Here is a 26385-nt window from a genome sequence, read left to right on the forward strand (position 1 = left end):
CATACCCCTTGTTTGCCTGTGTGGGTGACATTTCCTGCCAAAATCACTGTCCATGATCCTAGTTATCACCCCAGGATACGTGCCACCCTCTCTGGACTCAGGTCATGACAAGGAGCATCCCTCAGCAAGAGGAGTAGCATGATGGCTCTTTTTCTTTGGACTTCTTCATCCTGCAGACAGGTGACGGAGGACAAAAAAAAACATTAGGGAAGGTGTGGGGAGACTGTTGACAAGCCCCCTGCAACCAAGCAATTATCCCTGTACCCGAGCCCCTCAATTTGAAACTGTCAGCAGGTATTAGTTCAGAAGAGAGCTAAGAGCCTGTTTGTAGTAGAGCTTGTATTTTTCAGCTAGGCTTGTGTGGTAGTGGTGCAGCTCCATAGTGTTTATAGTGGCTGACACATGGTGCCCCTCATTACGCTCTTCCACCTCACCATGAGGTTTCTGTGCTTATCCTTTCATGTGTTGAGCCAAGACATTCTTAAGCTTCTTTCACCTCCTTGTTTACAAAGAGGTGAAACAACATCACAGCTGTAAATCAGGAAAAAATTGACTCTCATCATTTTCTCAGCTGTATATCGAGTTGTTTTTCCTGTAAACAGCACCCTTGTGGTACTACCAGGAATCCAGTGAATAGGTTAGACGACTAAGCAGATATGAACAGTGATCTCTGGCAGGCTGTGACTCAGCACCGCTCCATAATCGCTGCCTGGCATTAGGCGTGGGGATGGTATGATGGTTCTGGCTGCTCCAGGCACAACTGGACAACATGGACATCTAGTTTTCTTTCAACATGAAAATACACTCTTATGGATAATAATAGTCTGTCTTGTTTTCTCATCTTAAATGCATGATGTGGAAGAAGCTATACAGGGGAGGATTCTTCCACCTGAAAAGGTGGAGGAGGTCACTCTTCAGGTTGCACTATCCCTGTTTCTCAAACCAGTGGTTTTTTTCCCCAGGAAGTATTTTCCAGTTGAGCCCTGGAAGTACAGAAGGCAAACTTGGGCATTTGGTTACACCTTCAAGTGATGTGTGGAATGGGAGCTCTTCCCACTCTTCCCTTCCTCTTTTTCTTCCCCCTCCTCACTGCCTATATGGTGTGTCAAGCCTCAGGCTGTGCACTAATCACTCCATCCTGGTCCCAGTGCAGCCAAGGATGACTGCTGCAGTGCTGCTTGCACATGATGCACTGAACTTTGGGACACCCCTCCATGTTGCCATCAGGGCTCCAGCAAGTCCAATAGGGTGCAAGGAGCAGGGTAGGACAGGGCCACCATGTCCACTGCCCCTTCAGTGGGAGTGCCCTCAGCTCTTTTTTCAGGAGCCTGATGTTCTGAGCACAAGGCAACCCAGTTGAATAGGTGACAGCAGGAATACAGCCCTCACTTTTATGGTCACAAGAAGGGTTTTGTGGAATAAAATGAAAGCTGAGATGTTTCTCCAGCCCTGCTAGGTCCCAAAAGTGCTGAAAACAAAGCCCTGCTGAGAAGTGCAGAACCTGAGATTTCACTCACAAGTGTATGTAAATCCAGTTACCATGGATTTATACACAGGCTCTAAGCTTACAATAGTGTGCCTATCAATGCACTACAGCTAATCCCATTGCCTTCAGCACTTCAGATGAATATATTGAGTTTATGCAACCAAAGGCAAGAACCAGAAGCAACAATCATACCACTGACAGCAAATTTCAAACCCTTCAGGCAGCTGGAGCTTGTGTTTTTTCCACATGGAAATAGGCAAGACCACAATGACCTGAAAAACTTCTCTTCTGATCAGATGAAGAGCTGGGACTTGATTTCTCCAGTGTTTGCAAATTGCTTTCTCATCTCATTGCTACCCGTTGTTCAGAAATGGGCATCAATGGGAATTTGTTGTGAGAAACTCTGGTACAGAGAAACTTTCTCTTCTACTGTGTTAGCTCTTGTTCTCCTCTCATAACAAAGACATTTCCATTATTTTTCTGAACATTCAGAAGAAGAGCTCATTTGCTGAGCGCAGCAGAGCCTTGCCAAAGTTACTGCTTCCAAACCAGCAGCTGCTTGTACCTGTGGGCAGTGAAGGGAAAAAGGGTTTGGGTGGTGTCATGCAAACTTTGTGTGGAGGTTCAGGAGTGTGTGAAGAAAGACAGATAACGTACTAAGGCTTTAGAAATCCCAGTAGTCACACAGAAAAATTGCACTCAGCTTTGCTATTCCCCTCAGTTTTCAAGTGAGATATTAAACTATCTTTCAACTTCAACTCATACTAAACATGATCATTTTACATTGGCTCATACTAAATGTGATCATTTTATATTGGCCCAATTCCCTACATATTTAGTGTATTTGTCTATTGTGGCTCATCACATATGAGGTCTGAAGTTCCCTGGTACAGAAACTCTCTTATTGCATCTGTTCTCAGTAACTTAAAAAACAAAGCTTTAATTCCCCTCAGCAGGGCTTTCAGGCACAGCTATGCTGCATCAGGTGCTCTGAAACCCCAGATCCTCAAAGATGCAGAAATCTGCAGATTCTGACATTTGTTTTTCCTTGAGATTTCTACACAGCTCCTGTCAAGAGCTTTGCTTGTCCTGCTGGGAATGCTGTGAAATAGTCCTCTACTGTTCATATTTTTGGCTGAGATGCTTGAAACCAGATCAATAAATCGCATTTTAGAAGAATATCTTTCTGAGGAGGGGGGACTAAATGCAGTATTACAGCCTTCATCATAATACAATGTCACTACTTCAGTAAAAATTTCTGACTTCCAGGGGAACTGGATTTTGCCTTGCTAAGGTTATCTTAAAAGACTGAAACTAGGTACATGCTCCATTTCAGAATGCATGCTCTTTTGAAGGGTTGTACCCTTGTCGTATAAATTCCCTGCAGATTATAGATGGAACTCATTCAAGCTTGGGTGTTCACCTTTACACCAAGTAGTGCTGTAGCCATAATAAACCTTGATGTGATAGTGTTCCATTGATTTTAGCAAAGCAAAAGTGTTGCAAGGTATTCAATAATATGCAGAACAGTAATTTTGTGTATTAGAGTAAATGAGAGAATAAAAAAAACCCACAAGGGTAACAAATGCAAACCTGGAGTTTGCTCAAGCACCCCAATTACAAAGTTGGAAAGTAAGTCACGTGCATGTGTTGTATACCAAATTGCGACTCAAATACAAATCCTACATTAAAGATAAGAAAGTGTATTACATGCAAGATTTTATACCCATCAGTTGTTTTTCTTGGTTTCATTTTAGCAGTAAAGATCAGTGATGTTCCTTCATTATTTGTTAGCTAGGGAAAGACTGTTATAATTTTTCCAACTCCTAAAATGCTGCGATAGCACAGTGGGGGATTCACAAGCACTTTGATTAAGACATAAAATAGCAAGGAAATTAAAAAAAAAAAAAAAAGGCAGAAAGTGTTTTTTGTAAGTGTGGTTTAAAATGGATCAGGAAGGAAGGTAAGAGCACTCCAGTGTTCTCCTGCTGTGCAGAGACCTTCCCTACACAGGCTGGGGGTGAGGAGAGCAAGGTGAGTTGCAGAGATGCTGTGGATTAGTCTGAAGCTCACCTGAACAATGTCTGGTCTGTATAGCCTAATTTCTCAGGCCCAATGGGCTGCTGGTTCGCAGGAAAGGTTTTCAGGTGACACAGGCAGAGGGATAGGCAGTGCCTACCAGTCTCCCAGCCTAAGACAGGCACAGTGAGATTGCATGTCAGAGGACCTAGGGTGAGGGACCATCCCAGGAAGGGTTAAAAAGAGCTGAGTTCGTTGCTGTTCCAACCTGCCTTGCAAATCCAACTGCCTTTGAGAGCCAGGCTGAAACACGGTGTCATGCATGGTAGTGCAGGACAGGCAAGACTGCACCGCATCAAATGCAGAGGCAGTGAGTGATATTAATGTCCCTGTGACCCAATATGCTTTGGTGTGCCTCATCCTGCCAAGCAGTGTAGCCATCGTGCTGTGCTCAGCCTGTACTGTATGAGGTTAACCTAGGACATCTCCACTGCAATATACCCTGTATGAATCAGAAACTTTTGCTCTGACAAATGCAATATGGGTTGACCAGGAGCCTTTTCTGCTACAGCCAACTGCTGCATTTCCCATTTCTGCAAACACTTCAATTTCCTGGCAACAGAAAACCTGTGGAAGGCAGATTACACAAAAGCTTTTGGAGAGCAAGAGAAATTTCTGGTTTTTTTTAAGACCTTGTGGTGATATAGCAGGCCACAAGACAGTACCAGAATAGCAAAAGCCATCTCCAGAAGGGTTGTTTATTCCCCACTAACAGATGGTGCAAAGTAAGAGTTTTTAATATAGGCTTCTATCAGGGGGAGGAAAAATTATAATCCTGTAGAACTGAAATCCTATTTAAGTATTAAATGTTAAATTTAAATATAAATTTAGATCTGTAAAATGCCCGAACAGTAAAAAACAAAGGAACGTGGAAACAAAGTCTTGGTTTGAAAATGTTGAAGTGCTCCATGTCAATGCTGTTGGACCAGAATATCCAACTTTATGTTTCACTCAAAACAGGTTTTGGTATAGAAAAGAAGTAAAATTAGAAAACAAAATTGAAAGGAGTTTAATTACGCACAACATATTTTGATTTAGTTGGATGAATCATCAGATTGTTTACGCTGTTTTCATCTGAGAGGATAGTATTTGTTTTGGCTCAATTAAAGCTGTTTCCAAGGATGGAGAAGTAAGTAGTTAGTTCCTACTGTTCACCCGTGGACCTAAACCTCTGCATTGATACACCTGAACCACTTCCACTTTGTGCCCCTTCTGAAACTCTTTAAAAAAGCCTAATTTTTGTCTCCTGGCCCTCTGTATCCCAATACCTTCCTGTGGTCCCTCCCTTCACTTTGACTCTGCCATGCTTCCCATGAGTCTTGGGTCTCACTGCATGTTCCCACAGCCCTCACCTTTGGCGAGTGGGCAATTACAAACATGGTAAGTATCCTCGGACTAACCAGTGGTTACTTCCTGGCAGCTTGAGAGCACATTCAAGAGTTTAACAAGTTTCTTTGCACAAAACTCATTCTTTAATGATGGTTTCTGTGTATTTCCCTCATCTGAGCAAGGTCAACCCCTCTTAAACTTGTGTGGGGAAGTCATTTTACCACACAATGTTCTCTATGACACAGCATTAGGGGCCTTTGTTTGGCTTTTGGCAAGGAGGATTAGGACAACAAAAGCACTGGTACCAATTCAGCTCTAAAAATATGTAAGGAGGAACCTGCCTTATTTTTATGCTTGAATAATTTAAATTACAAACAGAGCAAATTATGTCAACAGTCAGCTACCTAGTGAGTTAATTTGCCATGAATTTCCTAGTTTTAATTCATCAGCACTCATATCACTATAAGCCAAAGAATAAGCCTTTTGTGTTCTTGTCCTAATATAGCTTTTGCCTTAAATGAGAGAGAGAGAGAGGTTGATTGACTGACTGTAGCACAGTCTGATGGTGAAGAAAAGTTATGAGTCTTTTATCACTGCTTGGGAGTTGACAGCCAATGTCCTTTATTGAGTTTGAAAACCCAATCACTTCATGAACTTGGGTGCAAAGGGGCAGAATTCCACCTATTTGTTCATAAGGTCCAGCAAAGGCAAATGATACCGGAGCTGTGAGCATGAAAGCATTTAACATGCTGTGGAAATAAATTTTTAGTGACCTATATTCTCTTATAAATGCTGCATCTGAATAAGAAAAATGAATTGAAGAGGAATGTGTTCCACACAATCCTTATAATGGATCTTCTTTCTAAATAGATATTTTTAACTACTCTAAAGTGAACCAATAATGTATAAAACTCGCTTTGCTGCAGGAGGTATACATACGTATTTTCAAAGACTGTTGAGGCTGCTCTGTCAACAAGCTTCTCAGTGTTGTTTTTTGTTCTTATTTTGCAAGATTCACTAAGATTAAAGGCTAGTTATGAAAAACATTTTCTATGGAAAAGCAGGCAGAACTGAGTGATAAAAAGTGATTTACACTTTCCTACAAACAATAGCTACATCTATTTATTTACTCACTACCCTTGAGATCCGTGAGACCAGGTGTAAATTGTCTTCTTTCCTGAAGAGCTTTAATTTTCTACTGCCTTCTCTTGAAAATATCACAGAAATTGAGAACTTCTATTGCATTGACCTTGCATACATAAGATGCTAAGATTCTCCTTCAATATCTGGGTGGTAAGACTATTGCATGCTTTGTCAGTGATGTCCGTCTAAATGGCATCAAGTCCAACGGGAAGACAACAGCTTCAATGAAAGCTTTTGTGCTACCAATTGGAGGATGTGAATCCTCTTTAAGGTACTAGATCAAAACTCAGAAGAGAGAGCTTACATTGTTTACGTTTTCTCTGAAGCTGTGGTCTTGTGTCATACAAGGGTGTTTTCAGAGGGGTGCTTTGCATGTTTGATCAGATACTGCATAAGGACTATAAGTAAGTTAAACTGAGTAAAAATTATAACTTTAGCTAATTGTGCTGGCAAATTGAAGGGGGTCTTCCTAAAATCTTTCCTTGCACCTCCTACTCCAGGCTAACCAAAATCAATGAAAACAGGAATCCTAGTTGATGTCCTGATGTTCTTCCTCAGCCAAAAGGCTTAACTATGTTTTTCATTCCCTGTAGGAGTAACATCCAACAGTGTTGAACTTGATCTATTTCCACTACTTTTCTTTTACCCTTGTGTTAGCTAAATAGAGAGTTTCTGTCTTTATCGTTGTCATGGTAGATGCTCAGTAGAGGCCCAGTCTGACAACTAGTAAAGTTCATGGGAGTCTTTCCACTTAACTCTGACAGGAGATTGATAGAAATTCAAAACAGCATCCTCAAAAGTTTCTGTATTCTCTATCCTAATATCCTTACTCATGGGCAGTACGTCTTGCTGCCTCAGCTTGGCGTCAAAAGAAGGATATTGCCATGGGAGAAGACAGGTCTGAGAAGTCCAGCACAAAGTGTCCAAAATACAGCAGCAGAGGGTGAAGACAAAAATAAAATCTGAAATAAGAAAACAGGAATGAGCAGAACTCAGAATGGAAAATTTATGGGGACAAAATAAAGAGTGTGAAATTAATCCAGCCTGTTATAAAATGCAGGATTTATTTTTCAATCTAGAATTACTTTTCTTACTTTAAGTTTGATTTTAAATTACTGGGAAAACACAAAAAGAGGAAAGCACAACAATGCTTGTACCTGGTGTACTTTGTGAGTGAAATGCACTTCTCTTGAAATTCTCATGCATGCCTTATAAAGAAAAAAAGATGAGTGTATTCATTGTGTTTATGACCTTCTTCCATTGGAACAGCAACGTGAAGTCCTTCCTCCTAGATACATATCAGATCTGGGGTTGCAAATGCAGTGATTCCTTCCCTGAGCCTCCCAAGCATCCCTATTCCTTCTCCTCCAGCTACTCCTTTTCTTTGAAGGGCACAGCACAGACCTTGAGGATCACCAGTGCTATGACTACCACTTCTTTTCATGCTCTCCTTGATGCATGGAGTCTTTGTGCTTTCAGTGTTGAGCATAAGTCCCCTCACATACCCCCTGATATCAGTGATTTCTTGTCAATCTGTCTATCGAAATAAGAACAAACCGACCAAATAGTAAAATTTCAGTCAGCTCTTCACTGATTCATGTATTTTTTGCACATCCTTTTTCTACCTTGACAATAAGACAAGGTGTCAATACTTGCCAGTTGTTCCCACCACATTCTGCCAGAGGAAGAAAACTTCAAAATTGACAGGAGGGTTATCCAGGCCTCTTGCAACCTGAAACTAATTTTCTACTTATCTTTACCAAAGGTAAATTATTCTAAAAATGGGCACCTAAACTGTACTAAAAACCTAAGAGTATCAAGATCAGGATCTCCAGTTCCAGCTGTCAAAGTCTGACAATACTGGTATGTTACATGGATAATTCCTCAAAAGTTTCTGCTGTAGCCTATTTTCTTGCATGCCTTATATAATCTTCAGATAAATTATTCAACTGAGACCTTTTTCTTTCCATTTTATAGAGAGCTAGACTTCTTTATAATTGTGTAACTGTTTGCCTCTGCAGATGAGTAGAAAATGCAGAAGAATTTATTATTTATGGAGAACAAATATTAATAGTTCATGATTAATTTGGTATTATGGTTGCAACAGAAAGGTTTCTGGGTAAAAGCTACCTTATGACATACCTTTTTTTGTGAATGCTTTCTCTGCTTAACATTCACTGTGTGAATTATACTCAATGGGAGAAAAGGAGGTTGGTTTCGTTTTGACACCAACAGTGACAGCTAACGCACTGATTAACTAAAAGAAGTGGCATCATTACTGAGTGAGTCATTAGCATCCTCAGAAAAAAGCATTAATGAGGAGGGGAAAAAACCCAATTGCCTAGAAAAAAAATCACAAAGCACATGATAGAGTATTTTAATTTGTTCAAAAATAGTTACATCTCCTGCTCCTATAATTAAGGTTTTATTAATTTAGGATTGGAACAGATGAGAATATGAATCTTTGTGTGTCTGCGTCAGCTCAGGTGTAGTTCATAACCCTGAAGAGAGACCCCAGTGAACCACAAGGGCCTGGCCACTTTCAGGGACAGAGGTTCCTTCATGGTACAGGTGGTGGGAGAAATGAGTACCAGCCTTCTCTGTATCGATGCCTAATTCTGTATCAGTTTTTTGCAGCGTGCACGTATGGACAATCAGCAGACCTCAACAGTCTGACTGTTTAATCATGTTCAGAATAATTCATTTTCAATGGGCTCCTAATAAAACCCTACAAGTATCACAAAAGAGGCAAAAGCCTACACCTCTGCATGTAAACAGGAGTGGACGCTGGAGTATAACCAGGAGTTCATTCATAATGTAATGACCTCTCACCACCATTTTGAGTACCTCTGTGTTGCAAATACCTCCAGAAGGTCCTCAGGCAAGGCGCCACTGAAATTAAGGATGGAAATCTGTATCAGGCTCCAAGTCTGCGTCTGGCAAAGGGAATTTCCCGCCCTCAAAAAAGTCTGGATTGAAATCCTGAGATTCTGTGCAGCAACACTGTACAGAATTTCAGAAACACAGATTTTCCTGGTTAATTCCACTGAACATGTTTAAAAGAAATAAAAGGATGAGTTTGTCTAGATTGTCCATTTGTATGTGTGACTTTCACGTTCAACATATCCAGAGAGGGATCATAACAATGAGCAAAAATTGAAGGCCCATCACTGCCATGGTCTGAGTGTCTGAATCATTGATTTAGGACATCACAGAACAATTTAGGTGGGAAGAGATCTCGTGAGAACCCATCTACTCAGACCTCCTGCTCAGAGCAGGTCTAGGTAGATCACCTTTCACAGGGCTGTGTCCAATCAGATGTCTAAGGATGGAGGTTCCCCATACTTCCTGGGCCTGTCCTAGTACTGGACAACCTTCATGGCAAAAAAGGTTTCACTAATATTTAACTGTAATTTCTCATGTCTTCTGTCTTCTCAGATGCTCCAATCAAGGCGCTGCAGACAGTCATAACATCTCCTTTAAGCCTTCTGTTCTTCACAGGCGTATAAGCAAAAGCACAGTGCATGCAGCTTCTACAGATTCAGGCTCTGCACTGCTGCCTAGTATGTTGTGGGTACCCAGACTGTGACATTACTCATTTCTACCCACTTTTCTCCTCTGTTTGTACCAGGTACCCTGCCTCTTTCAGAAATACTATTTTAAGGGAATCATGACTTGTAATCTAGTTGCTGGCATACTGAGACAAGCACAGAAAAGCTGTTCCAGCTATCCTCATCCTATATTCCACTGTGTGATGGTGGTTTGCTCCTTTGCACAGAAAGGCTTCAGGGGAGAAAACAATAATAGATCTCTTAGTCTTTAAAATTTGTGCGGATTTAGTTAAATCATATTTAAAATCCATTAATCATTTAATTGCATGTTTGTATTTAAACTGACGGATATTTTACAACATGTTGTCATGTAGTACTTTTTTAGATTTTTGATACAAGGAAAAAACCTTAAGTACAAAAAGCAATAATTTTAGAGCATGAAAGAGAAAGAGAGCGTAAAAACATCTCATCACTTCTCTCTCTGAACAGAAAAGTAGTTCAAAATGATTATCATTTTTTTCTGAAAGTGCTGCAGACTTCTGGTTGCCGTGAACCCTGGGAACCCTGTGCATCTGCACTTCAGTTTGGCAAACAGGAACCTTACTCTTCTCTTTCTTCAGAAAGGCTTAGTTCAGAATTAACAAGCTGATAAAATACTTTGCTATAAATTTTGTAAGAATCTTTTGCCTTCTTTATAAGAAACTTGGCTTATAAATGTTATAAGAATCTATGAATGGGTCACATCGCTACGTTGTCATGGTGATGAGAAGTGCAGACGTCAAACGCAAAGTAGAAAGTGGTATGTATGATGGCTTGATTTTGAAAAAGATTTTATTAAAGCAGCTTATAGGTGGCTTGGATATTCTTTCTTCTAACAGGTTACTCAGACTTCAGCAGTTAGAAGCCAAATCCAGGGACCACCGCATGCAGTAACCCTCAGGCTGTTGGATTCAGTGGACTGTGGACTTGGCCATTAGGAAGGTACTGACGTGAAACAAATACATCAGTTTCCTCTTTGCACAGAGACAAATCCCTCCTACAGACTGAGGCCCTACAGCTGCCTGAAGTACATGAAAACTTAATAAGATTTATTTTTAGATGGTTGTGTTTGATATATGGTGCTAAATGGGCTGTTACTCTTGTAAAGCTTGCTGTTATCTGAAGGGTACTTTAGAATTAAATTAGAATTAAAATTCTTATTTACTTAACCTATTTTCACATATAAATTGTCAATATATAGTACAAAATATGATGAGTGGCAATTTAAAAACCAGCATTGACTCTACTGAAGCAGAGGGTGACTGGCTTCAGGTATGTAGTGGCATTGGTGAGGAATGGAGTCCGTAACAAGGATGACAATACTGAAATCATTCCTCTCTTTCTGTTCTTTGTTTGCATTTTTTAATCCCTCCTTGTTATTTCCTTTGTGCTCACACCACAGAGAGATGCTTTCATACATGCTTTTGATACTTTTCGGCTGTCAAGGCTGTATCCCTTCCATGACCTGTACTTATTTTATTGATTTATATTTACACCCTGACCCTGTGCTATGACACATCCCAGGCCTCTCAAGGCCTCCACCACCACCCTTTGCTTGTACTCTTGGGGGTCTACAGGTCTTTTGGCAAGAGTGTTCACAGCTCCAAGACCAGCAGTAGATATATCTACATGGTACACTACTGCAATGTTACTTCAAGTGAGGGTGTCAGTCTTCCCCACCCTGCAGCCTATTCTCCCTGCTCAGACACTATGTTCATATCCCTTGGCATCAGCTGAACCATCTCCTACCTCTAATGTCGACTGCAGCCACCACAAGCTTCCTCAGATTCTGCAGCACCTTTTATGACTCTTGAATGTTGTTTTCTAGGTACAAAAACCAAAAACAAAACCCAAACAATTCTGGGCAGCATAGCCTTAAGGATAGTCGGGATTCTGGGCTATTCTCAATGCAGCATGGACACCATTCATAGGCATCTTACAGGAAATGAGAGGAACATGTGGAGTCATCTTCGCATGAGCTGGGCTTTTGATTTCCAACCTGCTGAGATTTCACTGGGGTATTCTTGCCCTGCCCAACAGATGAGTCCCTGGATGTGACATGAACAATTCTACATGTTTGGTTGTATAAACAGAGTGGGGTTTTTTTCCAAAATCAGAGCTTATGTATGGATGGGCATCTGTGTAGTGGTGAGAAAGAGTGGAGTCAAGACCAGAGGGATTTAGCTGAAGCACTAGTAGTAAATGTCTAAATCATTTTCAAAGAAAGAGCTACAGTCTTCAAGGTTTTCCAGAGTTTTCAGGTCCAGGGCTCTTTGGCTGAGAATATACCTGATGAGATAGTGGTTCAAAATGGTCCGTTCTGGATGCAGACACCTTACCCTCAGAAATGGTACTATTTTGTGTGGGCCGCATTTTCCTGCCATAGCAAATAGCATGGAGATCTGAGTTTTCTTTCCCAGAGCTTTTTCCGAAAAATATGATGATCACTGGGAATGGAAGAGGGGGAACATGTATTTCTCAGCAGAAATCTCAGAGATACAGAGTGTGGTTGGAAAGCTCTCAGGACAGGCTATATGAACCAGAGGCACATGTTTTGCATTAACCTGTGCTGCTGTGAAAGGCATAAGTGGCCTGAGCTTTCCAAGAAGCCCACGGAGACACCTGTAGGGGCAACCCAGATCCAGCCAGGCTGATGTTTGGACAAAAAGCCAATGACTGAAAATAATCTGATTGGGCAGGTGCACCAAAAGGAATGAAAAGGGATTTAGAGGTCAGAGTCAATAAGTGGAAATCTCTCACATTAATTCAAGTATGTTGGCCTCTGGTACATTTTTTCCAGATAAATAGAAATGTGACTCATTTCCAAGACAAAAAATTCGTTTGGTAGAATGGCAAAGGGAGTTTTCAAAAGCAACTTGACTCTAAGTGCTCTGAGGACATTATTAAAAACATAGTTAGCTGACAGTCTGAATGAAGTTCTCTGTGTGCACAATGACATATTGCTTCATCCAAATACTACCTTCAGAAACCTGGCTTTCTGCCTAGCCCTTTCAGATGACATTTGGTCAAAAGCCTTATATGAAACAATGATCACAGGGATTTCAGTTTAAATCATTTCACCAGGTAGGGAATAGCAGTAAGGCTGTAATTATTCGTTAGCTACCGGGTGATGCTCAGCTTCCAAAATGAAGGGAAATCTTCGGCTGAGAGTGCAGGCACTGCAGTGGAATTAACAATGATGCCTCCATTTTCTGTACTTGTCACAGCTGCACCACAATTATGATCATTGCTCCATCAGGAACTCATGCTCCTGATGTGGAAGGAAAGGGGGAATGTTTGGCTAATGATCTGGTGACGGCTTAACTGTGGAAGCTTTTACAGAGGTCACAAGTTCAGATGCAGCTCTCCTATTTCTGCTGCTGGGTGAAAATTCTTATCCGATCGCTCTTGTCTGTTAATGGTTTGTGTGAAAGAGTTGGTGTTCAAAAACTGTTCTGCAATGGATTTTTGCACCCATAATTTAGGATTCAATGCCTTTGTTAGAGGGATTAAAGGAAAGGGAAATGAAGACCTGCTAAGAGCCATCCCCTGGAAGGTGATGGTTTTGCTGAAAAAAGGTGGAATTTTGCTGATGTCAGTGGAAATATAAAGCAGCAAATCCTTCAGTTTCTTCAAGACTTTTGTTCTTGAGAAACAGCTTGAGTTTTAAGCTCAGTGCAAGCAGGAGAAGAAGAAATCAAAACTTCAAGCAAGTACAATTCTATGACTCTACTCTACATTGAATAATAACATCCAGTTCACCCATAATAATGTTCCATAAATATTCATAGATACAAAACACCGTACTGATGGCATAAGAAAACAGATTAAGGTCAGGTCCCTGGATAACTGTACTTCCAACTTCAGTTGTACACAATTTTGTTTTGAAATATATAATTCAATAAGTTATTTCAATTTTACAAGAAAGTACTTTTAAAAAGGCATATTTGTGGGAACTAACTCAAATTACAGCTCTCTCACACCCCTGTGTAATACAAAAGGCTTTTGGTCTGTAAAAACACCTCAGAAACTTCAACAGAGATTTGTGCAGAGAGCAGGAATAGCATCACATGATTTCTTTTTCTTGATATCTTCAGGGTTCAAGTGTGCTCCACACTACATAATATCGGCAGAGGTCATTTCTATTTATCATGAGCTACAAAATCACAGAAGGGCTGAGGGTGGAAGGGACATCTGAAGGTTGTCTGGTAACCTTCTGCTCAAACAAGATCATCTAGAGCTGGTTGCTCAGGGCTATGTCCAGGCAGCTTTTGAATATCTCCAATGGTGGCGATTCCACAACCTTTCTGAATATCTAGGAAAATGGGTGCAGAAGTGCTGGCTATTTTGAAAGAGTAAAGTGCACAAGTTTTTAGAATTTTCACCCCATTAGAAGGGCATGCTCTGAAATCAAGACGTATTCCAGCAGCATCAATAGGGAGGAACTGAAAGTTAAAGAATCTGCCTACTTAAAGACAGAATTTTACAAAAAGGTAAAACATTTAAGTGTGTCATTCTATTTTGCCAATGTGTCCACCTGATGCTCAAGTGTCTCAGCTTCGGAGCAGGGTAACTAGCCTCTGCAAATTTCCTAAGTACTCCCTACCCTGACTGTTTCTAGAGCTTCAGCTTTTCTGTTCCTGTTGTTAAAAGGAACAACCGTAGCACTCGTCCTATGAAAAGTGTCCTTCTGTCCTCCAAGACTGGAAGATTTTTCCTCTCTCTTCTAGTATGGATGGACACTAGATACCATACAGTACTGCAGAACAGTGGCATCTCATACTTTACTCTTCTTAACTGTTAATCTTTAAATAGTTGAATTCTTATTTGATATATTGTATATCTCACCTAACATGTTTCAAACTTGGAATTTCATGCTGATATCTTTTTTCCTAAGTCTAGCAAAACACAGTGATGTATGTGCAAATTGTATGTCATAAAGACTAGTTAAGATGCAGGCTTCCTTTATTATTCATAATGCACAGCCTTGTGCAAGCTTTGCACAAGGCTTACAAATAATATATGAAGAGAACAAAAGCTTGCTCTGAGGACAGACTTGCTGACTGAATGCAACCTACTCTTCCTGCTTAGCAATACTGCTGGGATGCATTCACAGAGAAGCTGCTATTTTTTAACCAGCTGACTTCTATCCCTTTTGCACCCAATACCCTCCTTAAGATCTACATCTTTCAGGCAGTCCTCAAAACACAAGAGGGTATTTAAGGATCCTTTCCTCACAAAGAATATTTTTTATTTCCATAATGAAAACATAGTCTTTCTGGGATCTCTTGTGTTAACTGTCATCATCAAGTCACGTCTTCATCTCACTTGCAAGCTCTTCAGAACGTGAGACAGGAATGGGCCCCAGCTGCACGCACTGCTGGCAGCATGGCCATGCTGGCTTTGCTGAGGCCAACACATTGCTTCAACAATGCTTTCTTGGGTTGCCTTGTTTCCTCATTGGTGTGTATGGGCAGGGCTTTTGAATTCAGAGCACAGTCTGCACATCAGTACGAGAAAAATCTGTGGGTTAATTCCTACCCAGACCAGCTAGGTTTCTAGTTGGAACTTGATGATCTTAAGGTCCTTTCTAACCCTAACTATTCTATGATTCTATGATTCTATAACCTGTACTTCCAAAATTACCTGTGTTGAACAGGTAGCTTGGTTTCATACAAAGAGGTGAGATCTTGCTTTACAAGGTGCATAAGAAATGAAACTCCGAAAGAAGCCAGGCTAGCAAAGTATCCTTCTTCACTGACTTCTGCGGCTGAAACGTGTGTGGTTTGTGTGTGCAGGCTCCTGGTACGGCTCAGCTCTTTCTCGAGAGGGAAGTGGCTTTGGTCAAGGCTGGTCACTTTTAGAAAGTTCACTAGCTCAGACAGGTTCTGTGTGTTCAGCACAGAGCCCAGGATGGAGGTTTGTGCCCAGGGCCATGAGTTGCATGAGTGAGGGGCTGCACTGCTTCTGCATCCTGGGTGGTCTCAGGGAATATCATCCTGTCACATCCAGGCTGGTTCTACCACATTTATGTTACTTCAGGTCACTGGCAACTAACGAAAACTTCGTTGTAACAGAGTGCTCCTATTTGTAAAACCACAGTTTAATCACTGAAAGCAGCTGCAGCTAAACTGAGGTTTAAAAACAAAGCAGACCATATCACAATGGGAGGACGCTAAAGCAAAGCGCTCATTGTACCTATCAATTACCACTATCCATCTATTCTGATCTAGTGTACACTACTGCCCCCATAGATTATTTCCTGTCTCTTTCAAGACATGTAACAGTGAAGGCCTTTCCCTCATTTTGCAGACTTTGGCTACAAAGTCGTAAATTTTCTTTACACAGTAAGCAAATTATTCACTTCACTGAATTGTTCTTGGCAATCACCTTTAAGAACAGTGGCAACGTTTGCTGTGACATGCCATATGTGTCTGTGTCTGCCTAGTCTTTGGTCTTTGCACATTTGACAAAATAAGCACAGTGGCAATGAACAGCAAGGAGAGCATCTCAGAATTTCATTGCTGTGATGTAGTTTCACCTAGCTACATAGTGAAAGGCAGCACTAACTCTTCAGAAACAGATGACCATTTCCTTTGGCCTTATCATCAACCTCTCAGTGCATCTGTCAGTGGAGCACATGGGAAGTAATATCTTGCAGAAGAAATTCCAACAGAAAGCAGCTGTGTCTGTGAGTAAGAGTATATAGATATAGGTATGAGTAAGAAATATTACCATATCAATTTCAGAGCTTCACAATCCTCATTTGAGGATCTAGCGTCCTCATTTTGGCTGAAAATTGATCTTTTTTCTCCTTGAAACAATTTACTACTTGCCTACTCTGCAGTGAATGTTGTGAGCAAATTATTGTCTTTCTCCTAGCACCTACAATTCTGTGCACATGAAGATTTGTGTCATACCCTTTCTGCTTGTTTTGTTATCTAGGCCAAACAAATTTGGTTCCTTCCAACTTTCTTTGTAGGTCATGCTTTCTACACCATTGGTAACTCATGTTGCTCTTTGGTGCACTTTCTTCCGTTGCTCAGTGGCTCTCCTGAAGTACCAAAACTGGGCTTCGTTCTGCACTTGGGTTTCAACAGTACTGAGAGTATCAAAGGAATTATGTAGCACCAGAGCATAATCAACACTCCTGCTTTTACACTCTGGGATAATGCTCCTTTTTTTCTAACTATGATGATGACTTTTTAACTTGCGTTTAGGCTGTGATCCCCTCTATGATGTGTTTTCTGCAGGGCAGTTGCTAACAAATGTCCTCTCCTCTGTACTTCGGCAATTGCTTTATTGTGTAGAATTGTTCATTTGTTAAATTGCTGTTGGCTTTGGGTTTCTAAAAAGCATCTCCAACTTTTAAGAGTTCATTTCTATTCTCCTTTTGTACTCCAACTACTTGTGTTTCAGTCTCCCTGTGCTGGAATTGCTACCTCTATCCTGTTATGTAATCAGTAGTTTTACTCACCGAAAGTTTCCTGTGAAGGTGGAGAGCATGGGGACACCTTGCAAGTATCTGGAAGACTATAAAACAACTGAGTTTACGCAGGAAGGTTTTCTTAGCTTTCCACAAGTGAAGAAAGTTGGTGCAGATGGAAACACAGAAAGGTCAGCTTCAACAGGACAAAGTTAATAATCCCCCTTTCCCATACTGTGGAAACCAGAATATTACAGATGTCTGTTCCTTTTCTCTGAGTCAAACCACCAAAGCCTTGGCCTTTACCTTCTCTGAGGTGGAACTGAGCTACTTCCCAAGTCCCAAGTCACGAGCTGGGTGTCATTTCTAGCCACAACCTTAACCATTAATACCAACAGGAGTTCAGAATAGCTAAGGAAATGGTCAGAGGTCTTTCCAACAGAATACAATGCACTTCCAGGAGTCCAAGACATATAGGGGCCTCATATAAAGCTAGCTGTATCTCCTTAAGTGTAACTTCACAACAGCTCCTGCCCATCTACAAGGAGCAGGCTCTACTGCCACAGGGTGCTCCCTTTCCACTGTGCTGATCTTCCCCCATCTGTCAGTGTTTTCATTGATGCATCCTTGTTGACCCCTCAGCCCTGAGAAGTTTTAGGTCTCTTTAGGTAGTGTATTCTGTCCTTGCCTTGCTAGAACCAACTACTGTTATCTTAACACCTTTGAAGCATTAATCTGAGACACAATTTCTGTGTTGTTCTTTTCCCTTCTTGTTCTTCTCCATGTTTTTTGCAGTTCCTGTGGACTCAGTTCAAGGCATTCAGCCATGTAATGGTGCAAAATTAGAGAAGAAAAAAGAACCACAAATAGATTCAGACAAAAATACCATAAAATTTTGAGTCTGACACCCACCATTTGCCAGTTCAGTGGCTTGTATCTGCTACTGTTCCCTGGAGATTAACATGCAAGCAAATGCAGGCTGATATTCAGGCTGATATTCACTCTTTCTACCAAAGTTTGCATATCTACTGCCATGAAACCTGAGCACAGAGCATCAAGAGTTGCAACATGTAAGTTATACATTCTTCTGCCTCCGTATTTGCTTTCTGAACTTCCCCTACCGCAGAAATAAAACCAAAACAGCCAACCAAACTCTCCACTGCCACCGTAAATATTTCTGTGGGGAACTGCTCTTAATGTAGTTCATTAATTTTACAGAAAGTCATGTCGGGGGGAATGTGTCTACAGCTGCATCCTGACTTTCTGCAGATCACAACCTGTAAAGATCAGTCCATTTCCCTCCAGTGAGCTCGGAGCCATGACCTGATAATTTCAGGCTTTCAAAAATAAAATAGTATGTGCTAAGCTGAAAGCCAGATACACCAGATGGTACCAGTGCCCAAAGTCACCTACAAGTGAAGGTGTTCTCTGTGTCCAGAGGTCCCGCAGACAATGTGCCATGCTGTAGAAATTAGTTGTGTCGATCTGGTCTAGAGAAAAACATGACACTACAGCCATCAGCAGCACTTTATAAGTAAGGATGAGTTTTGTTTATCACCCCAGAGAGCTAGTCCTCACAGCAACTTTCTCTCATAGTGCACATTTGCCATCACCTTGAAAGTAGAGTTGCTGTGTGTGAGATGGGCTGTAGAAACACATGGTACTCAGCAGGGCATGAGCAGGGATATCACAGCCAATTGCAATCAAAAAGCTCTGAAGATGGTTGCTTCTCTGTCAGAAGTCAGTAATTTCTCAAAAGTATTTTGCACTGCATCGATTTCAACAAACAAACAAAATAGAGAAATGATTCACCATCAATTTGTTTTTAATGTTCAAAATAAGTTTTTATTACAGGTTTTAAAATGTGTACTTGTTAGACAAAATAAAAATTGAGTATTTGTTAAAAACAAAACAAAATTGCTGATTACCTTAGGGGTTTTTAAAATCAATTTATTGGGAAATTTTGATTGCTTCAAGTTTGTTCTATCTCTGGTCAGACTTGTCTTCTGATTTTGTGGCAATCTTTGTGAAATGGGAACTCCATTTACTATCTACCCTTGAACTGAGCAGCTGATCAGGCTTTGTTCCTGATTTGTCCGTAAAACCTAACCTGTTGTATTTCTTTACTTTTTAAAAATTGCATTAATTTTATTTCTAAAAGGTAGAACTTTGATGAAATCCTACTGTTTCTTCCTGCTATGTTTTGTATTTGCAATGATAACAAAACTTCCCAAATGGGGATTCTTTAGTATCATTTAAAAATTACTTCCAACTAAAAGAAGAAAAATAACGTTTTCATGACACGTATTGATTTCTTTTGGATAACAGCATGAGTGAATCAGAAGTCATGATGTAATTTTGGTAAAATATTTACTAAAGTACCATGAACTAAAGAAGCATGGGGGTGGAGCTTTCATTGTGATGATAGTCTTTGGTAATGGTTTTGTTGTGAACATTGGCACTTCCCACCGATCAAGTAATACATACATGCCAGATTTTTTAAATGAAATGACCACATCTCAGGTTCAAGAGCTGTTATTCCTTTCCCCAGAGCCGATAAAGCTGTGTTTGGTGAGCTGGATAGGGTCTAGAAATGAATCGTCAAGAAGGTTTGATCTTCCAAAAATTAAATCAAAATGGTGAGATGACCTCAAGTTTCCTTCAAAAGAGGCAATTTTGTCAAAAGACATGGTGATGTGAACATGCAGTGAGTCCTGAGAGCAGAACCAAGCTCTCAGTGTCTTCCCATTTTTCTTTGCAGGTCTTTTTTTCCCTTTAAATCTATTTTAGGAGCTTCAGTGCACAGTTCCCACCCTGTGACAGCAAAGGAGTCTTTATGTGGTGTAGGCTAGAACAGACTGCAGTGTAGGAGGATGGTGGATCACTGTAGCTTCATATTACAAGCAAATTTAGCAAGTACTTTAAAAAGCCAACATCAGAGATAACATCAATAAAATCATGATCAAAAAAAAGTCTAGAAATATAAATCTGAGGCTTATTTTATTCTAAGAGCATGCCTAAGTGGAGAGACAGGGACTGGGGATGTGGGAAAAGCAAATTATTACAATAGTAAGAAAGAAAGTCAACCCAAATGACTGATTTCCTGGTTGACTCACAGTCTATTATATTAATAGGATCATTTATTAATCTTCAACTAAATCTTCTTTTGCCTTTGTTTTTATTTTAAACTATTTTTAAAGTTTAATGAGTTATGTTACTCATTACGTTAATGAGTTTACCTAGATAAACATGTACCTAATAGGCACCAGTGTGAAGAAAGGGTCCAGACATTATTTATGGCTACTGTGACTATCAATGTTCCAGGAAGGTCTTAAAGGTTTGAGAGGGATGTAATCTTTTCCTCTCCCTGATTCTTAATTCTTACTGCAGGTTAAGTAACTTCCCCAGTGACCCATAACTGCCCAGGAACTGCTGGTTTGTTTGTGAATGAGCAACCTCTCCTGAAAGAGGAAGAAAAGCAAAACCTGCCTTTGTCATTCAGTAGATGGTGCTCTTCCCTTCTCCTGAAGTTACGGCTCATGCTGCTGATGCTTTAGGTGCCATACTTCAGAGGTGATTGAAGTCTACAGCTCTTCTACTTCTTGTGCCACCACTGCTTGCTACAAGTCTTCCCAAGATCTGACCATTAACCCCTGTGCCTAAGCCATGCCAGATTTTGCTTACTTCATTTAGCTAAAACTTCCTACTTTCTTACCTGAAAAGGACTATGTAAGAACATATGATGATTGGGTCTACTGACATTTTACAGTCAGTCCTCAGGAAACAAACTGTATATGCATTGTGCATGGACTTGATATCTCACCAGGCATGGAGCTGCTGGTTTTCTTTTGGGGTGCAGTGCTGTTCTGATATGTCCCTTCCACTCAGGCACCAGTACAGACTTATCTCAGCTATCTGGCTTTACAGGACCTACATCTATGTTGGTGGACTTCAAAGGGTCCAAAGGGCGAGTGCCCATGTCCTGGCACTCAGTTTGACTATCCTAATTCCTGACCTGTCCTGGAACAAGAATTGGACATGCTCCAGCCTGCACCTGGCATACTGAACCTTGATTCCCATCAGAAGTAAACCTGACAGCAGCTGTTCCTGCCAAGTCCTTGATCTGGGTTTTGCAGAAATGCTGAAGGCACATTAGAGTATGCATCTCTTGCTCTGTCTGGAGACAACCTGAGGGGTGAGATTTAAAGAGTCAGAAAAGTTGCAATTTAACACTAAGATGGAAGATTAAGCTCAAGGATCAGAATGTGGCTGCAACTGCTAGCAGGGCTTCCTAATAGGACCGGAAGGAAAGGGTTGATTCCTAGGGTGGGTACTCTTTATTGAAGAGACAAAGAGGCATTTGGTTCTTGTGGAAAGAAATGTTACTTGTTATATTGTAAGCTTATTTAATTTTGGAACACATTTGTGGGCACATGAAGGAGAAGATGACTGGGAAAAGCTAGCTTGCTGAGCTTTGAGTGAGAGTGATAGATCATGCCTGAGCAACCTGATTGCATTGCATATAAGGCAAGAGCCATGAATGTCATTTACACTGACTTTAGCAAGACTTTCAACTGTCTCCCACAGTGGCCTTGCATCCAAGTCTATGAATGTCTGGATGAGCAGACAACTAACAGAGTAAAAACGTAGTTGGAAGACTGTGCTCAAGCAACAGGAGGTACCAGGTTATATTTTACCTGGAGGCAGGTAAGATATACCTGGAGAAATTGCAGAATCTATCCTGGGACCTGTCCTGTTTAACAGCTGGAAGATGTGATTGAGTGCACTGTCATGAAATTTGCAAATGAGCTCAGACTGTGGGCACCACCAATATCCACAAGGGGAGGAACGTCACTCAGAGACACATAGACCGGCAGAAGGAATGGCTGGGCCGATAGGAGCCTTATGAAATTCATCAAGGAACAATGCAAAGTCCTGCACCTAGAAAGGAAGAGCCCTTGGCAATGGTGTAGGCTAGGGACAGGCTGGCTGGGAAGCAGTTCTGTGAGGAAGGCCCTAGTGTGCTGGTGGCAGTGAGCTCAACACAAGCCAGCAGCAAGCCCTTGGCAGGAAAGGAAGTTTGAAAGAAGAGATTCCCCAGCGTACTGCTGATTTCTGCCACAGAGTTTCTTCTAGCATCACCTAATCCCAGCTGCACCTGCAGGAACGTTTCTCATGTATGCTTGTCTTCTGTTTGGGGTCTGCACAATGCAAGTGTGTGCTCCCCTGAGTCTGAACTGAAGGAAAAAAAGCCAGAAAGTCTATGACAATAATTTCAGACTGATTGCTTTGCAAAAGTAATGATGGAATATTTGAACTCTTCTGTCTTTGACGTGCTGCACAATAAAGCAATAGAGAAAAGCCATGCTGAAGGTGGGATGCCTCCATCACCATTACAGATGAGATAGTTGATGCTGGAACTATCATATCTTAATCTCTAAAGATATAGACACTCATTACACACTTATCACACCCTGCAGTCCCAACTAGATTACAGACAGTGGACCTACCTTTATTGTAGCAGAACACACTCTTAGTGAAAAGGCCAGCACACAGGAAGAGATGTGGATCTAGTTTATATGGGTTCCAAACCAGAAACTCACATAGATGCTGAAATTCAGACTGTCAGTCTGGGTTTCATCCAGTAAATGAGAAGGGATTCATAGAATGCTTGAAGCAGCAAGCACATATTTTTCTAAGCTGGTTTGCTCATCCCTATTCAGAGGTGAATGTTGGATACAGTTCTGAGTCTAGCAAAAATAGTAAAAATTGTCATCAAAATCAGTATTCATTATGAGCTATTTACTACTCAAAACAAAATGCAGAGTTGATTTTCAAATTCCTTAAATTAATCACTTTTTATTTTGATTTTCTCTTTGTCTCTTGTTTGACATTTACTGTGCCATTCTTTACTAGTTGGATTTAACTCAACAGGATTTTTAAGAAATCCAAGCTTTGAAATATACTTTCCTGCCAAAGCTTGGCTCATTAATATGCTTATCAGTCTTGTACATATTCAAAGCATGTGTCATATAATACAAATCTGAATGTGTTGGTGTCATGGGGTTGAAATATACAATCTTTTTCTTTTTAATGGAGAGCCTTTTTAGAAATGTATTTATGCTGTTGTGTGGTTGTTGTTCTGCCTGTCTCCTGCCAAGCCAGCAGCTGGGGGAGGGCTTCCTGTGCACTTTGAGGTTCTGGTCTTTCCAGCAGGAAAACTCAAGCAACCAATAATACCTTTTCTGATCTTAATCTCAAAGCCCAGTAAGGGCTGATGCTCATCTGTATGGACAAAAAGCCGCAGCATTAAAATTTTTCCCTTTTTTTCCCTTCCCCTCACTTGTCTTTTTGTGTAAAAGTTTACAAATCAGACACCATAAACCATCTCAGAAGGCTGACCATTGGAAGTGTTTTCTTAATGTGTATACTTCTGTCAGCTTGGTAAACCTTCAGGCATTGCCTTTGCTGTGGGCTGGACCAAGACCACCTACAGCTCCTGCAGCAAAACAGGAACATACGTTTTGCCCACAGGACTCTGACTTTCATCTCCTATTTCTCTCCTTGCCCTGAAACAGTGAAGGCTGATGTATGGAAGGCTGAAGGATGGAAGGCTGAAGGATGTGCACGTGGCTAGCAAGCTGTCCTGTCACTGTGTGGGTAGGCATGTGTGTGTCCAACACACTTACCATGCACTCTGAAGGGGTTGTTGCCCTGAGGACTTTGGCAATAGGAAGGGGTCCTGGACATCTGGGAGTGTCCCCCTTTACTTCACATCTGCTAACAAGACCTCCATAGGCACACTCTGAACAACATATAAATAGAAAACCTCCTTCGCTGTGTAGAGAACAGCAACTAGCCAGGCTTCTACCACCATCAGAAAGCTTTTGGACAGGTGGAAAATACTGATTCCTCTTTGAGGGCTGAAGAAAGTAATGGCTATCTGAATGCCATGTTATAGTATCAGGTCAGTTTGTACAAAAAGGAGTGATATCAGCTAGATAAATTAGTTACAAGGGACATACCCATAAATGCACTTCCTCTTGCCTTCTAAATTCCTGGATTCTCAGTCTAAAATAAATTTGGCAGAACTTTTTGCTTGAATTAAGAGATGTGTATTTTGCTGCGTACTTTTCACACTCATCTGTCACATATTAGCCCTCTATAGTCCACCCCTACTTTCTTTGAATTCCCTGGATATGTACAGAAGGAAACCCCTTTTTCTCACATTTACACTGAACATTGGTAGTGCAGGTCAGGATCCTGGATTACTTCTTTTATTTTTAAACTTAAACTTGCACTGAACTGACACCAGAAGTTGTTTGGGAGGTAAAACTGGGGAATATTCCAAGGGCAACACTCAAATCCCAGCCACCCATAGCCAGAACAAGCTCTGGTGGGAGTTATGGGTGGTGGATGGAAATGGCTGCGTGCCCTGATGCTTCCCCATCCAGCCCATGGGCAGCTGGGCAGGAGGAGATCCCATCAGACACCAGGCTAAGCCCTTGCTGAACCAGACTGTGCCAGGAGATTCAATCAGGTGCTGCTTTGCTGTCTTTGCCACACACGTCCCACTGAGCTTTTCACCACTTGGGTTATTTCAATCTTTAATTACTGCAAGTAATAGGATTGAAGGGTATTTAGCATATTAGAAAAGATATCTCTAAGTCTGGGTTATTGAACCAGTATTTAACCCAAAAAGCATTTGAACCAGTAGAGAGTCATAAATGTCAATGACATAAATTTATGTGTTTATTGATTATTTTCTTAATTTCAGTAATCAGTAAACAGCTGAGCAAATCCAGTTTGCTCTTCCAGACTTGTATTTCTAATTAGAACCAACAAATAGTCAGGAGAACAGCACAGAGTAGTCACTGATTGAGCCGTATAATAGATTTCTAAATAAATAGGCTACTTGGCTCCCTCTGGGAAAGAAGTCAGCTATGTGTCACTCACAGAAAGTGTTACACTGACAGGTGACAGGAATGGTTTTGGTTTTTCAGCAGAAGCTGAAATTTGTGTAAGTTTATATTTCCTTGAATTCAGAGAAAGAAAACTCTGCAGCCATTTAAGTTCACAATTTGAAACCTGGCATTGGTAGGCTTTGGTAAAGAATGATATGTAAGTTTTCCACAGAAAGGTAAATGAACACAGTTTCAGAACATTCCAGAGATTTGTTATTGTGACTGGTTTGGGTGATACAGTGATTGCTTTTGAAGTTAGGTTGGTTTGGTTAATTTGTTGGGGTTTTTTTTTAATACCCTTTGGCTTACACGTGTCCTGCAGAATCCAGCACCTTGTTCTACCAGGTTAAACTGCTGATCTTCCAGAAAGAGAAAATGGTATAAATAGCTGTCAGCAGGGCAGGACAGATAAGTGTGCTATCTGGAATTTCCAGAGATCCTAATGTCAGGCCAATCCTGCAGCACTGAGTCAAGGCCGTGGGGGGGGGTGGGTGGGAATCCCATTGGCATCAAAATGATTTTTTACTCAGTAACGTGCAGTCTGTGACTTCACATCTATGAAATGAGCTTAAGAGTGAAAAAAGGAAAATGGTCAAACCAAAAAAACCTGTCCACCTTCGAAGACCTTGAAGTAATAATAACTTCTGCACTCCTCACTCTGACAAAATCCAAGCAGGCTTCTTTGCAAAGATGTCCTTAGCTCTGATGTCTTATGACAAATTCTTAAAACAGGAGGGAGTCCTTTGCTCACCATTTGTGGCAAGATTGCAGTGTCTCTGGTACTCCTAGACTCGCAATACAGTTTAAAAGTTCCATCTCATTGCAGCAAAGATGAAGGGCTGTGAGTCAAGAAGCTCTCTTTAGGACACACTAGGGCTCCTGATGGTCCACATTGTAAACCAATGTTTGGTTTGATCTTTAGTATACAATTCTGCACGAGAAAAGAGTGAAGTTGACCATGAACTGCTGACTATTAACAGCATGGAGTTTTAGACACAAGTTTTGATTGCATTTCTTAATGAGTACAACTGTTACCTGAGAGCAGTATTTTAAATGAAGAACTGAGAACCACAATAGGGCACACAGCTTTTTCACTGAGCGTCTGAAGAGTCTTCATTGTCTTGGGTACAGGGACATTTTTTGAATAAGTGGCTTTTTGTTAATTTATTTTGTGAGAGTTTAATAAGTTTCTGTGCCCTAATGATCCTTGAAGGCGTCTTTTGGGTTTGTTTCCTACTATATTTATTCTCCATCTTCTTTCTCTGTATCTGGTGTTTCTCAGTCTTTAGCTTTGCTGCTGCTGCTGTTACTGGTAGGGAGATTTTGGAAGAGCAAATCCATATGGTCGTCTGCTGAAAATACAAGGAC

The 26385-nt window shown here is 40.9% G+C and overlaps 1 long non-coding RNA gene across 1 annotated transcript; it reads right to left on the reverse strand.

The window, feature by feature from the left end:
• LOC130598829 (uncharacterized) lies at nucleotides 1-23833 on the reverse strand. Its single transcript, XR_008972094.1, has 3 exons — nucleotides 23743-23833; nucleotides 18612-18821; nucleotides 1-170 (listed from the first exon to the last, which is right to left on the reverse strand). It is a non-coding gene; the product is annotated as an uncharacterized LOC130598829 (long non-coding RNA).
• Nucleotides 23834-26385: the final 2552 nt, after the last annotated feature.

The sequence above is a fragment of the Pezoporus wallicus genome, unplaced genomic scaffold (genome assembly GCF_028554395.1).
Source record: "Pezoporus wallicus isolate ANWC-B61680 ecotype Strahan unplaced genomic scaffold, APGP_CSIRO_Pwel_v1 contig_3817, whole genome shotgun sequence".
NCBI classification, from domain to species: Eukaryota; Metazoa; Chordata; class Aves; order Psittaciformes; family Psittacidae; genus Pezoporus; species Pezoporus wallicus.